The sequence below is a fragment of the Ursus arctos genome, chromosome X (assembly GCF_023065955.2).
Source record: "Ursus arctos isolate Adak ecotype North America chromosome X, UrsArc2.0, whole genome shotgun sequence".
NCBI lineage: Eukaryota > Metazoa > Chordata > Mammalia > Carnivora > Ursidae > Ursus > Ursus arctos.
In genome coordinates this window covers 6,144,827-6,164,240 of record NC_079873.1, presented here as the reverse complement: position 1 = coordinate 6,164,240, position 19,414 = coordinate 6,144,827, and the positions used below count along the sequence as shown (strand labels likewise).

The following is a 19,414-nucleotide window of genomic DNA, read 5'->3' as shown; positions in this document are numbered from 1 at the left end:
ATTACAGTCTGGGTTCACAGTCCTTGAAGCTCATAGCCACCACTTAAAAAAAAAAAAAAAGATTTAATTATTTATTTATTAAAGATTTTATTTATTTGAGAGAGAGCAAGACAGCACAAGCTGAGCAAAGGGGAAGGGAGAAAGGAGGCAGACTTACAGCTGGGCAGGGAGCCTGACACAGGGCTCAATCCCAGGACTCCGGGATCATGACCTGAGCTGAAGGCAGATGCTTAACTGACTGAGCCACCCACGCAACCCCAAAAGATTTATTTACTTATTTTAGAGAGAGAGAGTGAGTGTGGGGGAGGGGAAGAGGGAGAAACTCTCAAGTGGACTTTGCGCCGAGCTCGGGGCCCGATTTGGGGCTTGATCCCAGGATTCCGAGATCATGACCTCAGCCAAAATCAAGAATCAGAGGCTCAACCGACTGAGCCACCCAAGCGCCCCTCATAGCCACCACTTTAGGAAACAGAATTCATAAAAGAAAAGAGGCATTTGAGATAGCAAAGGAGTTTTCTTTAATAAGTATGGATATTGTTGAGATTTGCTTTGGGTTGGAGTTAAATTTTTTTTTTTTTTTTTTTTTTTTTTTTTTTTTTAGAGAAGAGAGCAGGAAGGCTGGGGAAGAGCAGAGGGAGAGGGAGTGAGAGAGAGAGAATCTTAAGCAGGTTCAGTGTGGAGCCCAAGCTGGTGCTCGATCTTACAACCCCAAGACCACAACGTGAGCCACAATCAAGAGTTGGATGCGTAACCAGCTGAGCCACCCAGGGGCCTCTGGAGTTAAATTCCTCTGTGTGTTAAGTTATGGCACAGTAGAGGAACATGCGGATAAGTGTTTGTTGTCTGCCTGTGTGTAGCATTCGAGGCAATTCTCTGCATCATTTAATCCACACTATAAGATATTGTTCCCATTTTGCACATAAGAAAACTGAGGCCTGCAGAAATTAAGCAATTTCTTGTTCACACCTGTGAACAATTGAAGTGGGCTTTATAAATAGATCGCTCAACTCCAAAAGCCCTGTTTCCCTCTGTTATGCAAACTTCCTGGGGAAAAGGAAGGTGAATAGAATAGGATGTTTTAAAAGTCTTCTTTAATTCTCCTCAAATGCGTTTAACATCGGATAATAATTGGCATTCCAGGCAAACCAGCTTTCACATGACTCCTCCATTCTTGCCCTCCAGCCTTTCCACATGCTAGCTCCCCTGTGTTTGGAATGTGGTTTAACATTTTTTTTTTTTTTTTTAACAGAACAGATTCTTTCTTGTAAAACACTGCTCAAGATCCCTCCTACATCTAATCTTCTTAGATAAGTTCCACCTGACCCCAAACCTGGTCCAGTCTCTCCCACAATGGCCAAAGCTTAATTGGGTCTTAGGGTTAGGCACTCATCCTATACACAAACACATGCCCACGTCTGTGAGTTGTGTGTGTAGGTGTGTGCGCCCCATGGGTACTTTTAGAGGCTTCCTATGTGCAGAACACTCAGTTAAGTTTTGGGAGAATGTGGATTAGAAAAGGCTCAGTCTCTACCCTCAGGGAATTCCTAATATCTGGAAGGCAAAAGGGAAAGCACGCAAATAGATGACAAATACTAAAACAGAGGTAAAAAGCAGAGTGCAAAAGGAAGCGGGGGTGAAGGTTGGCTTCTTGGAAGAAGTGAGGTCTGAGGCTTTCTGTGAAGGCTGAGAAGGATTTGCCAATTTGGAGAGGTCTAAAGGCAACATGGAAGGCCAATGTAGAAATAACACGGTGGCAGGCAGAGGTGCAAACTGCAAGAGCTGAAGGAGCAATAATGGTCAGATGGCCTTGGAGACCAAGGGTTGTGTGTGTATGTTGGGGGAGGATTGCACAAGAAAAATGGTGGTGACATGGTTGGGCCACGTGGAAGAAGGCTAGGAATTCCATGCAGTATGCAGTTTTATTCTACAGGCAATGGAAGTCTGTTGCTGATTTTTGAGGACTGGGAACCCCAATTTTGAAGATCTCCTTGGCAGTGATGTGATGGATACAGTGGGTGGGGAGGAGCTGGGTGTATTTTCATGGTGCCTGTTATGTCCTTTATTTACACTTTTCTTCCATTTATGATGACGCTCCTGAGGGCTGGGATTCCAATTCCCATGTCCTTTGCTGGCAGCACCTGTCTTCTACCACCTGGAGTTCATGTCCCACTGCCCTGCAGAGAACGATTGCTCTGTACCTCTTTACATCTGACAGTTGTCCGAGGCTGGCACTGCAAAGCTTCATGACTCGTGCAGCCAATTTAAAAGTGTTCCACGAAGGAAATGAACCATGCAAAGTGTTACAGACCAGGTTTGCCAGGTAACTTTTTTGGCTTGTGTGCTGAGAACTACATCGTGATTTTGACCTCTACTAGCCCCCAAATAATTGTCTTCAGTAGTCCTAGCAAAGGACTAACGGTGCTGATCTCTGGGGTAGGATGCCTTCATACATGCCACACGTTGTTCCATTTAGGTACACCTGGAATGGCTGTTGAAACTCCAGTTATTGTACCTGTGAAAAGGCTTTGTCTCAGTCTGACCTTCCAGCAACTACAAGAGAGAGCCAAAAAAAAAAAAAAAAAAAAAATCCTCCCCCTCTACAGACCTGGTTAATTACATCTCTGCACCACCAAAATCGATGATATTTTAAGAAGTAAAACCGCACTCAGAAGCAGAGCAAGTGTACCGTTAGCATTTGTAGAAGTTGCCACAGCAACATGAATTGGAGTGCTTCCCCCCACTTCCTAGCCTCCCCTAAAATCTGCTTTAACAAATTGTCCTAGAAAAATACTGAGCTGGGAAATGGTATCTTTTGCTCACTAAGAATGTCATTATCTTTGATCAGTGTGAGTGGAGCCCCAAAATGAGATGCAAAGAGCATCACTTTTAGGAAATAATATTGCAGAATGAATAAAAATGATCAAAGTGGAGTTCTCAACCAGCCAAACAGGATTCCGAAGCCAAAAATACCCTCCCCCATTCCTTGCTTATGGGGGAAGAAATGTAACCAAGGCCTGGCTGGCCCTGGGAATGTATTTCCTAGAGACCATGGTACCCAAGTCAAGAGTCGTTGAGTGCCATGCCTGTTTCTTACTGACTTTGATGCTGATGTGGAAAAACAAGGTAGGAAGACCGATCATTTGTTGCTATGTCCTTTACCAGAGTCTTTGCAGAGCTTCTGCATCTCATCAAACAAGACTGTTTCCAGAAAAGGCAAACCAGGTCAGACAACATGGCTGGCTGAACAAAAGGCCAGATACCCAAGGAGCAGTCAATGAGTCACCCTCTTACACTGGGGCACGCTGATGAATGGAAAGTGTCAGAAGTCTGGTGCTGGAAGCCACTTGAGAGAATCGCAGCTCCATCTCTCTATTCCAAGAGAGAGGCACTCAATACTGGCACAGTGTTTAGTGAGTTGAATTGAATTTGGATCTCATCTGACTTCATTGGTCCCCTGCAGACAGAGATGCAGTCTATGCAGGAAGGAATTTTTGGGTTCCTGGAATCTGAGAACTGGAGAGAACCTTAAAATTTATCTTGACTGAGACCTTCGTTCTCTTGATGAGTAACAAACTCAAGAGAAGTTGAGCATTTGACTAGATCATCCAACGTATTGCCCACGATGGAAACCTGACCGCTAGCTAGGTTTTGCATTACACCATGTGAAGGAGGTGTTCAGGCCTTCTGCAAACAACGTTTTTGGGTTTGTTGCCTCCAATCTTAGGAAATTTGTGTTCTGAGATTCTTCATATGGTGACCCACACTCATTCATTTTTGTGTCTGCATTGGAGACAAGTAGCACAAAGTGTCATAAACTGTCCTTTATAACCTTTTTCTTGCCTCCCAAGTGATAGTGAAAGTACCAGTAGTTACTACTGACCTATTACAAACTCACCCCTTTTACAAGGAGTCATAGTGAATCTCCTGGTGTTGCCCGTGGCCGTGAAATTCATTCCAGGCTGCCATTCACATCATTCCAAGACGTTTTCCATCATTCTGGTTTAGGTGTATGGATGCCTTTACAGGTGAGAATATGACTCTTGGAGAATGACAAAGAGATTGTTCACCTTCCTTTCACGCCCTTGGCCTGGTGGACCTGAGCTCATTTGCATGCCTGATTTAGCTTTTACTGCCATCTGCTGGAACCCCCTTAAATGCACCTCCGACACACCCCTGCCCTTATTTAGAGTTGACCTTCAATGAGCTGCAGTCCTCCTCCTACCTGGAGGTCAGAAGGTAAGGAGAGATGTGGTTGCATGCATCCAGTTGGGCCCCAGCATCCTCACCAAGCTTCCACTTCTCCTCTAGTCCTCAGGGCATCCCTCTTGCAAGTATACATCTCAGTGTCTTTTAAAAATGCTCCTCATGTCTTAGACCCTTTCTGACTCATGAGTTCACTTTAGAGTGGTGATTTTTGTCCTTTGGGCTTTTGATTTTAGACATTAATATTGGAGATGTACAAAGCAATACCAGGGTTTGCCACCACATGGCCAAAGAGAAGACAGTTGGGAAGGGACACCATACTCGTGGTGAAGAGTGTTGCCTTGTGATTTTCCATTGGTATGGGAAGAAGGAATTAGTTCTGATGTACAAATAGAGGCATGATGGTGGCCATATTTGGCAGCCACTTTTTGTGAGCAGAACCATAATTTGATAAGTTTAACACTCATGATGGCTTTTATAGAAAAGGGGCACATGTAAAATTAACTTTCGATTTTTTATTTTGGATAAATTAAGAATGTTTGGATCTTTTAAATTACAAAACAGTTAACTGTTCAATGAAGGACATTAAAAAAATAAAGACAAAAGGAGGAAAATGAAAACAAAAATCTTATCACCTTGAGATAATGACTGATAACATTATGCTTGTAATTTTTGAACGTGATATATACATATATTTTATATAATTATAAATTCTACTTAGTTTGTTCATCACTGTTTCCTCAGCATTTTCCTGTGTAATCATATATTCTTCAAAAATATGGTAATTAATGGTGATGTACGATTCCACTTTAAGGATGTACCATGTTTTAATTAATTACTGTTCTGTTACTTGCCATTTAGGTGATTTCTAATTTTCGTAAATGCATCTTAAGAACTTTAAAAGAACGCTTAATTTGTTAAGTGACTATTTAAGCAAAACTTGGGGATTGTCCTTTTAACTTATGACACAATTCCAATTTCACAAATCACTGCTAGAGACTGACAGTTTGACACATATGATCAACATGGGCGTCTGGGATTGGTGTAGTTCTAATTCCAGCAAATATCAGGCTGGAGGGATGGCTTGAGTAGGCTTACAGTGTCCCTGAATACTGGCTTATTTGTGCACAGCACAGGCAAAGAAGCAAAGTGGGCTATGGTTCTGTGTGCTTGAATCCTTCCAAACAAACCATGTGGATGCAGGCTCTTTCTGATCTTGAAAGACCCTGATCGTCTAAGTCTGTGAATCTCACTGAGTGGGGGGAGGGTTGGGTCAGATGACTTTGCCTCCTCCCTTACCCCCCTACCCACAGAGACATTCAACTATGTCTGGGGATTTTTGGATGTCACAACTGGGGGGGGGGGGTTGCCACTGGCCTCTAGTGGGTAGACACCGGGGATGTTGCTGAAGGCTACAATGTGCAGACAGCAGCCCCCACAGCAAAGAATATCTGCCCCAAATGTCAGTAGTACAGATCGACTCGTTTGTTGAATGCAAATGTTTCCAGGGAATGCTTTCTCCATTCACAGGTCTAAATCTTGGTTTTCTTTTCTTTATATCATTTCCTTTCTTACAGCATCAGGAAAGTAATGCTTGTTGTGTCGATGTTGTAATTATCATATTATAAGTAGTCCTCAACTTTCATAGATTTGATATTCCTAAACATCATGTATTTTTGCTAATTATACTTTGACATTCTGGAACTGTCTTTTAGATACTGCATTTTGTTTACATCAGCCGAGGAAGGGATGTCTCTAGTTAAAACAGAGAGGTACCCGTTGCTGCTGTTGGTTCCTTTTCAGCACATCGGCTCTCTTGGCATAGAAGTGTGTTTCGGTGTGTTTGCTTTCCTGTTTTATTGCATTCTTCTGTTTTTCTCTGTAAATGGAAATGGAAAAGAAAAAAGGAAGTTGTAGTACTATGGCAAGAGGCATAGGGTTCGTGAACATGATACATAAACATCAACATTGCAACGAAAATGAGAGTAATTAGGCATGTCAGAATGAGCTAATGTTTAACCCCAATCAGATGCTCATCAGCCTTAGGCTGGTGGAATATATGGTCAGTTATGAAAGAAAATCAATTTAGTGAACACATACAACATACTGAAAATATGTTGCTGAAGATTGTGTTATAAGGATAAAGTTTAACAGTACATTATAAGTTCACCTCTGAAGAATAGAGGCTGTCTTGTATGTACATTATAAGTTCACCTCTGAAGAATAGAGGCTGTCTTGTATATGCTGTGTAGGACTGTTGTTCACTTGTTCACTTTTGGCATATTGACCTTTGGTATGCATTTCCAGGACTGTGTCGTGTATGAAAATGGAAGTCTTTACCTCCGTCCTTGGCTAGAGGCCATCTACAGTATGTGAAGCAAGCAAGAAAGATGAAGAAATACGGTATTTCTGCTTTGATTCCCAAAGGTAATTGCTTTTTTTAAAACTTTTTTAAAGGTGTCTGCCTTTATTTCAAATATTAATGGCCATTAAGTGGAACTATCTTTTTCATCTTCCCAGTGGAAATGAATTGCATGAGGTTCATTTCATAACACACGAAGTACTTCCATCTTCCAGTTACTTGAAGTCTAGACGTTATTTAAACACATGTTTAACCTTGAGGATAAAATTATGAAGAGATCCCAAATTCAAGGGTGTAGCTTCCTGGCCATGGGTACAAATACACATTTGATTATTTTTTTTCCTCTACTCCATTTTCCTCAGTTTTCATGTTTTTTTTTTTTTTTTTTTGAATTAAAAAAAATGTTTCTTTAAAGAGTTTCATTAAAGAGTTGCCTTAAATCCTTTTGGGAATAAGGGTGAGAGTGGGGTAGGGAAGGAGCAGCTGGCTTTGGACTCTTGTAGTCAAGGCTGTGGATTATGGAATCAGATCAAACTGAGTATTCATTTGGATTTTGTAATTTACCAGCAGTCCATGTGGCCTGGGGCAGACTGTTTAATTTTTTTGTGCATTAATTTTCTCGACTGAAACATGGAAATCGTGGTAGGCTGTAAGTTGTAGGGTCGCTAGAGGGATCCGTGAGACAGTTCACTGGGTGTGCTTTGCGTGCTGTGTGGCTTAATAAATGGGGACTGTCGTGATTATTGCCCTTCCCCATCCGCCTCCCTGCCTCCTCAGGTAAACTTGTTCTGAGTTGCTGCCTTTCTGCCCAGGACATGCATTCCTTTCCTCTTGTACCTGAAAAAATGGGCGTGTGTGAGTGCTTGCTGACTTCTCACAGGTGCCTGGAGATATTCTACGCACTTTGCCTGAGAAAGTTCCTAGAGGCATTCAAAAGAACTTCTCAGGATATTGTCCCTGCTGGCTCTGCCCAGGAGAACACAGTACGGATGCAAAGGGCAGGGCACCGACTGACTCTTCACTCATTTGTGCCATCTTTGCAGGAAGTGTGGGAATTGCCTCCCATCGCTGCTTCTCTCTCGTTACGAAGACATCTATCAGTGGTTGATTTGTGGCAGTTTTGATGGTAACAGATTTCACCAAGTATACAGATTTGCTCCTTGGAGATTACAACGCTAGTAAATTAGTCATAAGGATTTATATTACATGATAAAAGAGCTCTTTGCTTTCCTCAGTCCTTCACGTTATTCCTTGTGAAACAAAACAGCTTGCCTCCTTAACCTCCCAAGCTCCCAGACACGACTCTACAGGGTGATAATCATGAGCTGCTCATGAGGGGTGTTGGACATGGTGTTTCCTAGGCCTTGTTTTCCCTACATGTGTCTTTCTCGTGTGTCTTTAGTTTCAGTGGAACAGTAGAGATAATACTAAAATGCCTGGACAGTCCAGTTTAGAGCTAGGCAGATTGTCTTTCCGTATTTTGTGCATTCGACTGTGCTCTACAGGCTTTCCCCCGTTCCTCCCCAAAAAGTCAAGCCCATGTTAGAGACGTGTTTTGGTATTGGGCAGAGCAAGCTGCAGCACCCCTGAGATCCAAGACTAGTGTTTTTACTGGAAAAGATGCAGCACCTTTAGGACCAATAGACATAGACAAAGTCATTACAGCTTGTGTTTCTGAGTAGGAATTGCTCAGGATTAAAGGATTCCCACCCCCAGGACTTCAGGGGAACAGGAATTCATTTACATCTTGCCCTCATCTATTCGCACTATCTTTAGATTAGACTTTGGACAATTTTTTGCCCTTTAAAAGAATCTATACGTTAAAAAAAGGTAGGAAATCTTTGCTTAATTTTCTCAGTTGATGTATGAGGGCGGCAGAAAACTGAGCTGGAGGGTGACAAGTTCTATTTTAAGTGAAACAGGACAGTCCTCCGCAGTGATAACCCATTCACTCACCTCCACGCCTGCTGCGATGTGCTGTACGCCCTCAGCATCACCTCCGCTGGGAGGCTGGACTCGTCGCTTTGCATCGTTGCACGTTGTGAGGGTTTTGTCTTGGCAGTTGATCCCAGCTATATTTTGTGGGGCCGTGTTGAGAAGAAACCAGAAAGTCAAACAAGCTCTGTGGGCAGAGTCCATGGCAGTTAATCAGCCAGCTGTGTGGCTCAAAACCCAGATCTATGGTCTGGATCAATTTCGAGGGGGTGGAAGGTGTTTTACTCCATTCAGGCTGCTGTAATAGAATATTCTAGACTGTGTGGCTTATAAGCAACAGACACTTATTTCCCACCGTTCTGGAGACTGGAAGTCCAAGATCAAGGTGCCAGGAGATTCTGTGTTTGGAGAGGTCCTACTTCCTGCTTCACAGACAGTTGTCTCCTTGCGGCGTCCTCCCAAAGGCCCAACCTCCTAATACCCTCACATTGTGGATTAAGCTTCAGCATGGGAATTTGAGGGCATATGCACATTTAGTCTATACTGGGGGAGAGGGGGTGGTAGTGCAGAGGGGAGGTTGCCCCTTTACCTCTCTGTGTTGCAGTTTTCCCATCTGTACGATGAGAGATACTTGGAACCTCTTCCAGCTATAACATTTTGGTATTCTGGAAGGCTAGAAGGGATCCCAGGAATTCTTTAGGGGAATGTGTGGTCAGGGTCTTCCTCTAGCTCAGTGATTCTCAGGGTGCGTTCTCTTGGGAACACCATGTAAGTAGCAGCTGGGGGACTTGTCAGAAATGCAAGTTCTCGGTCCCCAGACCTACTCACTCGCACTTCTCAGCAGTCTGTGTTCTGACAAGCCCTCCAGATGGTTCCCTTGCATGCTCAGATTTGAGAATAACTTCTGTAGAGAAGCACTTGTCTAACCTGGCTGTATCTGGAGAGCCTCCAAGAATACTGATACCTCGAGATATTCTCATTCAGTTGGTCTGATGTGTGGTTTGGACATTGGGAAGTTAAAAAATTTCCCCAGGCAATAGTATATGCAACCAGACCTGAGAAATACTATTGTGGAGAGCTGACCAGGTAAATCAGAATCTTTTTTTTTTTTTTTTAAGATTTTATTTGTTTATTTCAGAGAGAGAGAGACACAAGCCAGGGGGAGGGGTAGTGGGAGAGGGAGAGAGAGAATCTCAAGCCGACTCTGCACTGAGCATGGAGCTCCATCCCACGACCTTGAGATCATGACATGAGCTCAAACCAAGTGTTGGACACTTAACTGACTGAGCCACCCAGGTGCCCTGATAAATCAGAATCTTAATGCAAGTGTAGGGGACCAAGGCCCAAGACTGACTTAAAAAAAAAAAGATTTATTTATTTATTTGAGAGATTCGTGGGGAGGGGCAGAGGGAGAGAGAGTGTTAAGGAGACTCAGTGTGGAGCTCAGAGCCTGATGTGGGGTTTGCTCTCATGATGCTGAGATCACATCGTGAGCCAAAACCAAGAGTCAGAGGCTCAACGGACGGAGCCACCCAGGCACCCCGACTTTGAATTTTAAGACGTTCCTATCTCAGTGCAGGTCCTTCAAGAAACGGGTACCAAAATAGGCTTGGACATGCAGGATGTTGTTGGAGGACATGTCTGTGTTCATTCCCTGGGGTTACGGTAATGAATGACTGCAAACTCGTGGCTTAGACAGCGTAAATTCTTCTCTCTCGGTTCTGAAGAGCAGAGGCCTGGGACCAGGTCTCAGCAGGTTGTGCCTGCTTCACAGGCTCGAAGGGAAACACGCTTCCTTGCTTCTTCCAGCTGCAGGCCAATCCAGCTGTGGCAGCGTCACCACAGTCCCTGCCTCTGTCTTCTCATGCCTTCTCTGTGTCTCTCCGTGCTCGGCCCTTCTTATAAGGAGACCAGTCATCCCAAATCTACGGGGATCTCATCTCAAAATCCTTAATAACATCTCAAGATCCTTAATAATAACCTCAAGATCCTGCAAAGACCCCCTTTTTCCAGATAAAGTCACATTCACAGATTCTGGGTGGACATGTCTCTTGGGAGCTGTAGTGCTAGTGACGGAGGAGGGGATAGGGTGCCGCAGAAGGTAGGGAGAGCCTTCAGATGGAGATGCAGGTGTGACTCTTATGATAAGAGAAGAAAAGAAGGATTGTGTAAGAAGAGCTTGTGCCTACTGTCGATCTAAGAAAAATAATTTTTTTTAGATTATTTATTTATTAGAGTGAGAGAGAGCAGAGTGTGTGAGAATGACCAGTGGGGGGGGGGGTGCAGAGGGAGAGGGAGAAGCAGACTCTCCGCTGAGTAGGGAGCCCGACACGGGGTTCCATCCCAGGACCCTGAGATCGTGACCTGAGCCGAAGGCAGATGTTCAACAGATTGAGCCACCCAGACGCCCTGATCTAAGAATATTTTAACCAGGCTGTTGAGAGTCCCTCAAAATTGCTGGGTTGAAATGAGTCCCCAGTGTGTTGGGATTAGGAGGTGGGGCCTCTGGGAGGTGATTATGTCATGAAGGTGGAGCCATCAGGAATGATATTAGTGTCCTTACCAAAGAGGTCCCAGATGGCTTTGTCATCACTTCCACCATGTAAGGATACAGGGAGGACCGGGAAGTGGCCCCCCTCAATCGTCTGCTGATGCTTTCAGCTTAGACTCTTCAGTCTCTGCAACTGTGAACATAAATGTCAGTTGATTATAAGCCACTCAGCCTGTAGCACTTTGTTGTGTGCTATTTAGCTGAATCCAGGTGCGGTATCTGGATGATACCACTCGCCTGTGCTCCTAGCAGCAGCTTCTCTTGAAGGGAGATGAGTGCCATGAGCTCCATGCCTGCCAGGGTCCCCAAGACCACTCCTGTGTCCACTGGGTATCTGAGTGGTAGAACTATTGCCTAAGATCTGTGTTGCAAAGCTTAGAGCTGAGAGATTAATTTTGAGAAGCGTCAAGGAACACATTCTTGTCTTGAAGCTCTGAAATGCACCTGAGCCTTTTTAACACTCAGAAAGTTGTTAGTAGAGACACCCACTTAATTTTGTTTGTGTCTGCCAGAATTATCTGACCACAGATCCCTTTATCCAGGGGTAATACCCTTTGACACCTGCAGAACACATGAATTTTGGGAAGCACGGCTGTGGATCAAAGGATAAACTGGATTGCTTGCAACTTGGCCTAATGGATCTGTCAGGACAGCCCCAGGAGGAAGGTGGCCACCTGGGTAGCATTTTTGGAGAACTACAGAAAATCCACTTTTGAAAAGGCCTCAGAACTGCTTCCTCTGCCTGCCAGTTGATGTTCCTCCATTAGGGTTTCATTCCCTAGGCTTGGGGCTTTAATCTCTGCTAGAATGTGAATACTCCCCAGGGGAGGGAATTCCGTTCTAATTTCACAACCTTATTCTGAGCAGCTTGCTCAGTGCAAAAGCCTCTCCTGGGCACTTAAAAAAATCTCACTGCTTTAATAGAGAAGATGGATGTGTGTGCAACCCGTTCCTGGAAATAGTTAGCTAACTGGCATTCAGAGCTTCGTATGAATGCAGTTTTCAAATTCTTCCCTGAGGTAAGGTTTCCACTGGGGAATAAGAAAGCCTGAGGACATGGATTCTTGAGGGCTATGAGAGATGGGTCCCTGGAACTAGAGGAGGACATGAGAAAGAGGATGAAAGATAAATTCTGCTTGCTTCTCAGGTGTACCTGAGGGCTGATGTGCCCAAGACACACGCATGTACGGGCAAAGCTATTATCGTCACATACTGGCCCATCAGAGATGTGTTTTGAGTCTAGATTAAACAAAAGCCTCTCTCCCAACCCCCTACAAAATACATTAAGTGTGAGTTAACACGGTCATTGTGGAATTTTGGAGGGGGCACTGGGCATGAAGTGCCTTATAATGAAGTAGTTTTTTTTTTTTTTAAACTTTCTTTTTTTTTTTTAAAGATTTTATTTATTTATTTGACAAAGAGAGACAGCCAGCGAGAGAAGGAACACAAGCAGGGGGAGGGGGAGAGGAAGAAGCAGGCTCCCAGCAGAAGAGCCTGACGTGGGGCTCGATCCCAGAACGCCGGGATCACGCCCTGAGCCGAAGGCAGACGCTTAACGCCTGCGCCACCCAGGCCCCCCTTTTTTTTAACTTTCTTAATCAGATTCTTCTTGAGGGATTCATGAAGCATTCAGAAATAACCTGAATTTTTGCTCAAACATAAATCATATTTTAGCAAGTGTTATCAGAAAGGGGACCTAGATACAGCACACAAGTACGCATCCACACGTGCATGCATGCACACACACGCAGCACCATGTGTGGCCGTGAATATCTGTCACGCCGTACGAGGAACCACGGTCACAACTGGGCATCGCGCTGAGGCACCGTCCCTGAAGCTCCTTGTTTTACAGACAGCTGCTTAGCTGGGCGGTGCTGACCAGGTATACCTGGGTAGGACTCCACAACACTGCAACTCTCCAGATTTCGAGGCATCGGGGCGGGGGTGACTCTAGTAGTGGGAGCCCCCCGATAACAGTGCCCTGTCGGAAAGCACGGCTTCCGTCCCGTCGCCCTGCCCTTCTGCTGAGACTCCTGCTAAGCTACTAAAAGTGGAGAGGCATTTGGGTTTCTCTCTCTTCTTAGCAAGTTTCTGAGGGTTTTCACTCATGGCTGGATTCTGAATTGCCTGAAACACATAGACTTCGATTATTTATTTATTTTTTTAAAAGATTTTATTTATTTATTTGACAGAGATAGACAGCCAGCGAGAGGGAACACAAGCAGGGGGAGTGGGAGAGGAAGAAGCGGGCTCATAGCGGAAGAGCCTGATGTGGGGCTTGATCCCGGAACGCCGGGATCACGCCCTGAGCCGAAGGCAGACACCCAACCGCTGTGCCACCCAGGCGCCCCTAGACTTCGATTATTAACTCTAGTTTTAGGTTTTATTTTAGCTCGGTGTCTCTTCAGAACCACACTGGCTTATAATCCAAGTGCTGCACGTTGGTCTGAATTTGTCAGCCACGCAGAGCCATCCTTTCTGGTTCCTGTGGAAGTCAGCATTCCTAGCTTGTTTCAGGATAGCTTACCCTGACAGAAATAGAACCCGTGACTCAGCAGCTTGTGCGAAATACACCCTTTCTGCCACATCGAAGGAACATTTCAGGTTTGTTGATAACAGATATAAATTGAAATTGAATTTTATTGACAAGCGCTGGGCATCTTGCAGAACTTGCCAAAAGTAGAGATTTTTGTTGTTGTTGTTCGTATGAAAGTTAACCAAGAATTTACCAGAAAAAGACTATTTATTTGCTATAAGTTTCGGAGAGAATAGGATTTTTGCGTAGAAGCACAAAAGGCAGGAAACTGGATTCATTTAGGATCTCAGAATTAAACTTTTCTGGGGTACAGTACAAATATCTGTAGAAGCAAATGTGCTCATAGAGACGCTGAAGGAGGCTTTCAATTAGTGAAAACAAAACCCACACTCAAACCAGGCGCTGAGGACTTTTCCTTCCGTACTCCAGTATGATGCTGATGCAGCATCTATGGCCATGTTTATATGCAGCAAGAGGCAAGCTGGCTAGATTTTACTAGCTGATAGCCAGCATGAATAAATCCTATCAAAGCCAACCTTTCTTTCTAGTTTATGTCATTTGAGCAGTACCTAGAACAAAAATAGAAAAGTCTGCAAGAGAGACCGAGTCATGAGTTTATTCCTTGTATTAAAAGAATACAACATCCTTGTTAGATTAATACAGAAACGGACAGAAGACTAAAATAAAAATCTACCCAGAATCCCCACCAGCTAGAGGTAAACATCATCCCCCTTGGGTAGCTATCATTTTGCACACCTCCAGAAAGAAGGACTGAAGATGGACAGGTAGTTACACCAAAATGTGTTTGCAGTTTCGTGTGTACTATTCATGCAATTTTGTGAAAGTATTAAAATTAATTTCCCTTGATTAACAAGAAGAAATGAAACTGATTTGGAACCAGGGAAAGCACTAAACTTCAAATAGATGTATTTTTTTTCTTTCCCTGAGAGAGATATTAGATCCTAAAAGATTGATCTGAGGTTAAGGAAGTAGATTATGAATAATATTAAGCAGTTGGAGACATTCTGTGTCTTTGAATTACAGTTTTCAGTTCTAGATAATTTTGATTGACTCCTTGCTATGAAATTTGAAGACATTGGTGATTTCACATTTCTTCCTATTTCCCCATCTGATTGTCCTCATTATTATATTATTTTCATGCTGTGATAGTTTATATAACAGTTACATTATGCTCTGTGACCATGCTTCTCACAATTGCTTGGTATTAGTTCTACTTAAATGGATCCTCTGCTCACTGTCCGTTGTTTGGCCGGAGATCCTCCATTCTTCAGGCTTTAATTTTGTCTCTTATTTGTCTGCATTTCATCTTTAAGCAGTTTTATCAAAAGGGCTCAAGGGTTCTGTGTTGTCTGAGCTCTTTTATGCTGGAGAATATCTCTATTGCCTCTTTGCTTGAGTGGTATCGTGGCTAGATTTTGTGTGGGTCTCACATTCTTTCCTTCAAAACATCCTTGTCATTGCTCCATTATTGTCTGGCTTTCGTTGTTGCTACAGAGAAATACGTAACTTGTTTTTTTCTTTCTATTTGGTAGGTTATTTATCTTTTCTTCCTGTGTGCCTGAAGTATGTTTTCTTTATCCTTGAGGTCTCTATGATGTCAAGGCTTGTGGAACTTTTTAAAGAAAAATCCAGTGTTATTTCTGCTGATCTCATAGAGAAAGGGACAATCAGTATATATGAGTTGAGAACTATTTGTTTTTATTGTGAAACCTACAAAATAATTATAACAGCTGCCACTCATTGAATTCTCTGCGCCAAACCAAGTACTGTTGTAGATGTTTTAGGAATACGATCTCAGTTCTTCCACTAAGCTCTGAAACAGGAGCTATTATCCCCATTTTAGAGATGAGAAACTGAGTTTCAGAGCTAACAGGTAACTTGCCAACATTTGCATAGCTACGAAGTCAGGCTTAGGTAAAAAGAGATAATTTTCCCTTTCGCTTTATTCATGTCCTGTTTTGATATTATACTGTAATTATGTAAGATGTCACCATTGGGGCTAAAATGTACGCAGGACTCTATCAACTATTTTGTAACTTTTTTTTTTTTTTTAAGATTTTATTTATTTATTTGACAGAGAGAGAGACAGCCAGTGAGAGAGGGAACACAAGCAGGGGGAGTGGGAGAGGAGGAAGCGGGCTCCCAGCAGAGGAGCCTGATGGGGGACTTGATCTCAGAACATTAGGATCTCACCCTGAGCCGAAGGCATACACTTAACGACTGCGCCATCCAGGCGCCCCTATTTTGTAACTTTTTGTGATGATATAATTATGTCAAAATGACAAGTTAAAATAAAAAAACAGAACAAAACTTGAGCCAACTCATGGCTGATGCTGGTCTAGTAGGATATTCAGAGTCAGGATAGAAACAGGAGAGGGTAATGACCAATGTTAGCTGGGGTTGCACTCATCCAAAGGCTCAACTGGGGCTGAGAAATCCATTTCCAAGATGACTTGCTTACAACTTGGTGTTGGGAAATTGGTTCCTTTTTAGATAGGATCTCCATGTGGATGCTTGAGTGTGTTGTCATGACATGTGGCTGGCTACCTCCAGAAAATGCAGTTAATGAGATCCAAGTGAAATCTGAGCTGGCTTTGGAGCACTTCTGCAGTATTGAGTTGATCAGTCAAGTCAGTTGCGATTTAATGTAGAAAGGGGAGGCACTCGGGTGTGACTACCCGGAAGACTACTGGGGGCAATCTTAGAGACTGGCTACCACAGGCCTGGAAACCTTTCATGGAAAAAAATCAACAAGACTATGGCTCTGTGGACTTGGCAAATGGAGAGGAATATACCATAGATAACTGAAGATTTTGGAGCCTGGTGGTCAAAAGGATAGAGGTGTGGTAGTTACAGGCTGGAAGGCAGCTGATATTGAGAGAGTGGGTTTTGGTTTTGAACATGTTGACTTTGAGATGATCTTGCCTTTTTTTCCCCCCTCATACTGGGCGGTGAGCCTAATGCAGGGCTTGAACTCACGACCCTGAGATCAAGACCCAAGCTGAGATCAAGGGTCAGATGCTTAACCAACTGAACCACTCTTGCACCCAGACCCATCTTTCTAGACTGACGTACAACTGACCTCACCCCTGGTTTCAGCCCCACACCTCCCTCCTGATACCTGGCACCTCTCATCTCTGGACCTTTCTGGGATTATGATGTAGGAACTGGCTTGATCATTCCTGGCCCCTGCCCTTCCACAGCTCTGGCTTCACCTTAGTCAGCCCTGTTAAGTGCTCATGTCTGCATTCCAGCTTCAAAACCTTTGTTGGCATCTGTTTTCTCTGTTGTCTCTTCTCTTCTTTAAATCCTTGTGACTGGTTGTTTATTTCTTTCTTTAATGTTTTTAATTTAAATTCTGGTATCGAGGGGCGCCTGGGTGGCACAGCGGTTGAACGTCTGCCTTCGGCTCAGGGCGTGATCCTGGCGTTCTGGGATCGAGCCCCACATCAGGCTCCTCCACTATGAGCCTGCTTCTTCGTCTCCCACTCCCCCTGCTTGTGTTCCCTATCTCACTGGCTGTCTCTGTCTCTGTTGAATAAATAAATAAAATCTTTAAAAAAAAAAAATAAATTCTGGTATCGTTAACGTATAGTATTATATTAGTTTCAGGGGTGCAATATAGTGATTCAACATTTCCATACATCACCTGATGCTCCTCATAACAAGTGCCCTCCTTCATTCCCATCACCTATTTCCCCCACCCCCCCATCACCTCCCCTCTGGTCACCATCAGTGTGTTCTCTAGAGTCAAGAGTCTGGTGCTTGGTTTGTCTTACTTTTTCCCCTTTGTTCATTTGTTTTGTTTCTTAAATTCCATATATGCATGAAATCATACCTTATTTTCAAATTTCTTTATTCTTGTTTTTAAAAATGTTTTATTTTTTCCCCTTTATTCTCATTTTAATAAGCTTTGGGAAAGGGCAGATAAAAATGCATGGATTGAATTTTAAATATTTAACTAGAAGTTAAGTCATATTTTATTGGACTGAATCCATTTGATGCAGAAATTTTACTTAATGAAAAAAATTTGAAACACATACTTTGGGTGTGAAGATTTAAAAAGTGATTTTTCACCATGTCTGTATTATCTTCTAGAGACATATTCAACATTTATTGGTCTTTTCACTCCATTTGTGAAGCTAATAGTGCAAACACTCAACTTTTATGAGAAATTGTAATAATAAACAGCAGGTATGCATCATGAGGTTTTTTCCCCTACACAGATTTCTCTTGGGATATGAGATGAGGTATTAAATCAAACCAAAGAGGTATTATGCGTCTGGTGAAATCAAACTAACAATAGTAGAGCAGAACTCATATAATTATATTTTCTCTTGGGCATATTAGGATTTTTCTGAATACTTTAAATGATTATTATCATTATTTTGTTCTGCATGCATAGCAGTTTTTGAAATTCTTTGATGAAGAGTAAAAACTATTCGCAGGACAACCAGATAAACATGTCAATGAAAAAAAATCACTACTCATTCTAGGCTTGTACTTATTATGAAAAGACCTAGCGTCTTGACAATGTATAGTTATCTTTTCAAAGACTTCATTAACCCTAAATTGGACAGCTCTTTCTAGCCTTTCAAAATGTGGTATCTGGCATACAGGTGGCCACTTGTTCTCTGAAAAGCACCCCCTGTGAGATGATTGCTTCTGGGTTTAGTTTGATTCATTCAGCTCCAAAGATACCTGAGACATCTCTTCAGGGCACACAGCCCAGATGGCTGCCTTGGAAAAGCTGGTATGCAAACATTTCAGAGCTAAGATGGCATATGATTTGCTCCCCAGCAAGCAGAGATCATCAGTGAGTCCCGAAAAGGACCCCTCAGCTTTGCCTCCCCAATCCTGGAGACACTCACTGATGTTCATGTGAGTGCGTTGTGGTCCTGGGCCCACTGCAGTGATGGGATGTGTCATTTCTGACTATTTTTTTTAAAAGACAAACATAATGGTATTTTGCTATTACTTCATTATTGGGAATTTGGAAAAGACATTATTTTATAGCCTTCATCCACAATACTGTGTTTACCTCTATTTTTAATTTTAAAAAATGGTGATTACATATAACATAAAATTAGCCATTTTAACCATTTTGAAGTGTGCAGTTCTGTGGCATTAAATACATTCACATTGTGTGCAACTGTCATCACCATCATCTCCAGAACGTCTTTATCCTCCCAAGTGGAAACTCCCCATTCCCATCCCCTATCCCTGGCACCCATAATTCTAACCTTCTGTCTCTGTGAATTTGGCTACTCTAGGTATTGCAGTAAGTGGAATCATACAGGACTCGTCCTTCTGTGACTGGCTCCTCAAGCTTCAGCCATGTCGTAGCAGGTGTCAGGATTTCCTTCCTTTTTCAGGCTGCACTGTATTCCGCTGTGTGGATGGACCGTATTTGTCCGTTCATCTGTTGATGGACATTTGGATGGCTTCCACTGTTGCACTTTATGTATGTCTACTTGAGACCCTGATTTCAGTTCCTTTCGGGATGTGCCCCCAAGTGAAATTGCTAGATCAGTGGTATTTCTAGGTTTAATTTTTTGAGGCGCCCCCATACTGTTTTTCACAGTGACTGCATCATTTTACATTCTTACCAGTCTTGTTAGCTTGCTAAGATAGCTTTTATTCATTGTCTATGTGCTAGTGGCGCTGATAAGGTCTATCTCTGCGGATTTTTTTTTATTTAAAAAATTGAGATACAATTTACATACTGTAAGAGTTGCTTCTTTAAAAGGTATAATTCAGTGGGTCTTAGTACAGTGAAAAGGTATTGCAACAGTTACCACAATCT

At 43.0% G+C, this 19,414-nt stretch overlaps 1 long non-coding RNA gene across 1 annotated transcript in view; it reads left to right on the top strand.

The window, feature by feature from the left end:
• The window catches only part of LOC130543313 (uncharacterized), a 176,008-nt gene that overhangs the window by 109,009 nt on the left and 47,585 nt on the right, over positions 1-19,414 (top strand). The window contains exon 4 of the long non-coding RNA XR_008958564.1: positions 6,511-6,630. This is a non-coding gene — a long non-coding RNA (uncharacterized LOC130543313). The remainder of the gene's footprint in view (positions 1-6,510; positions 6,631-19,414) is intronic.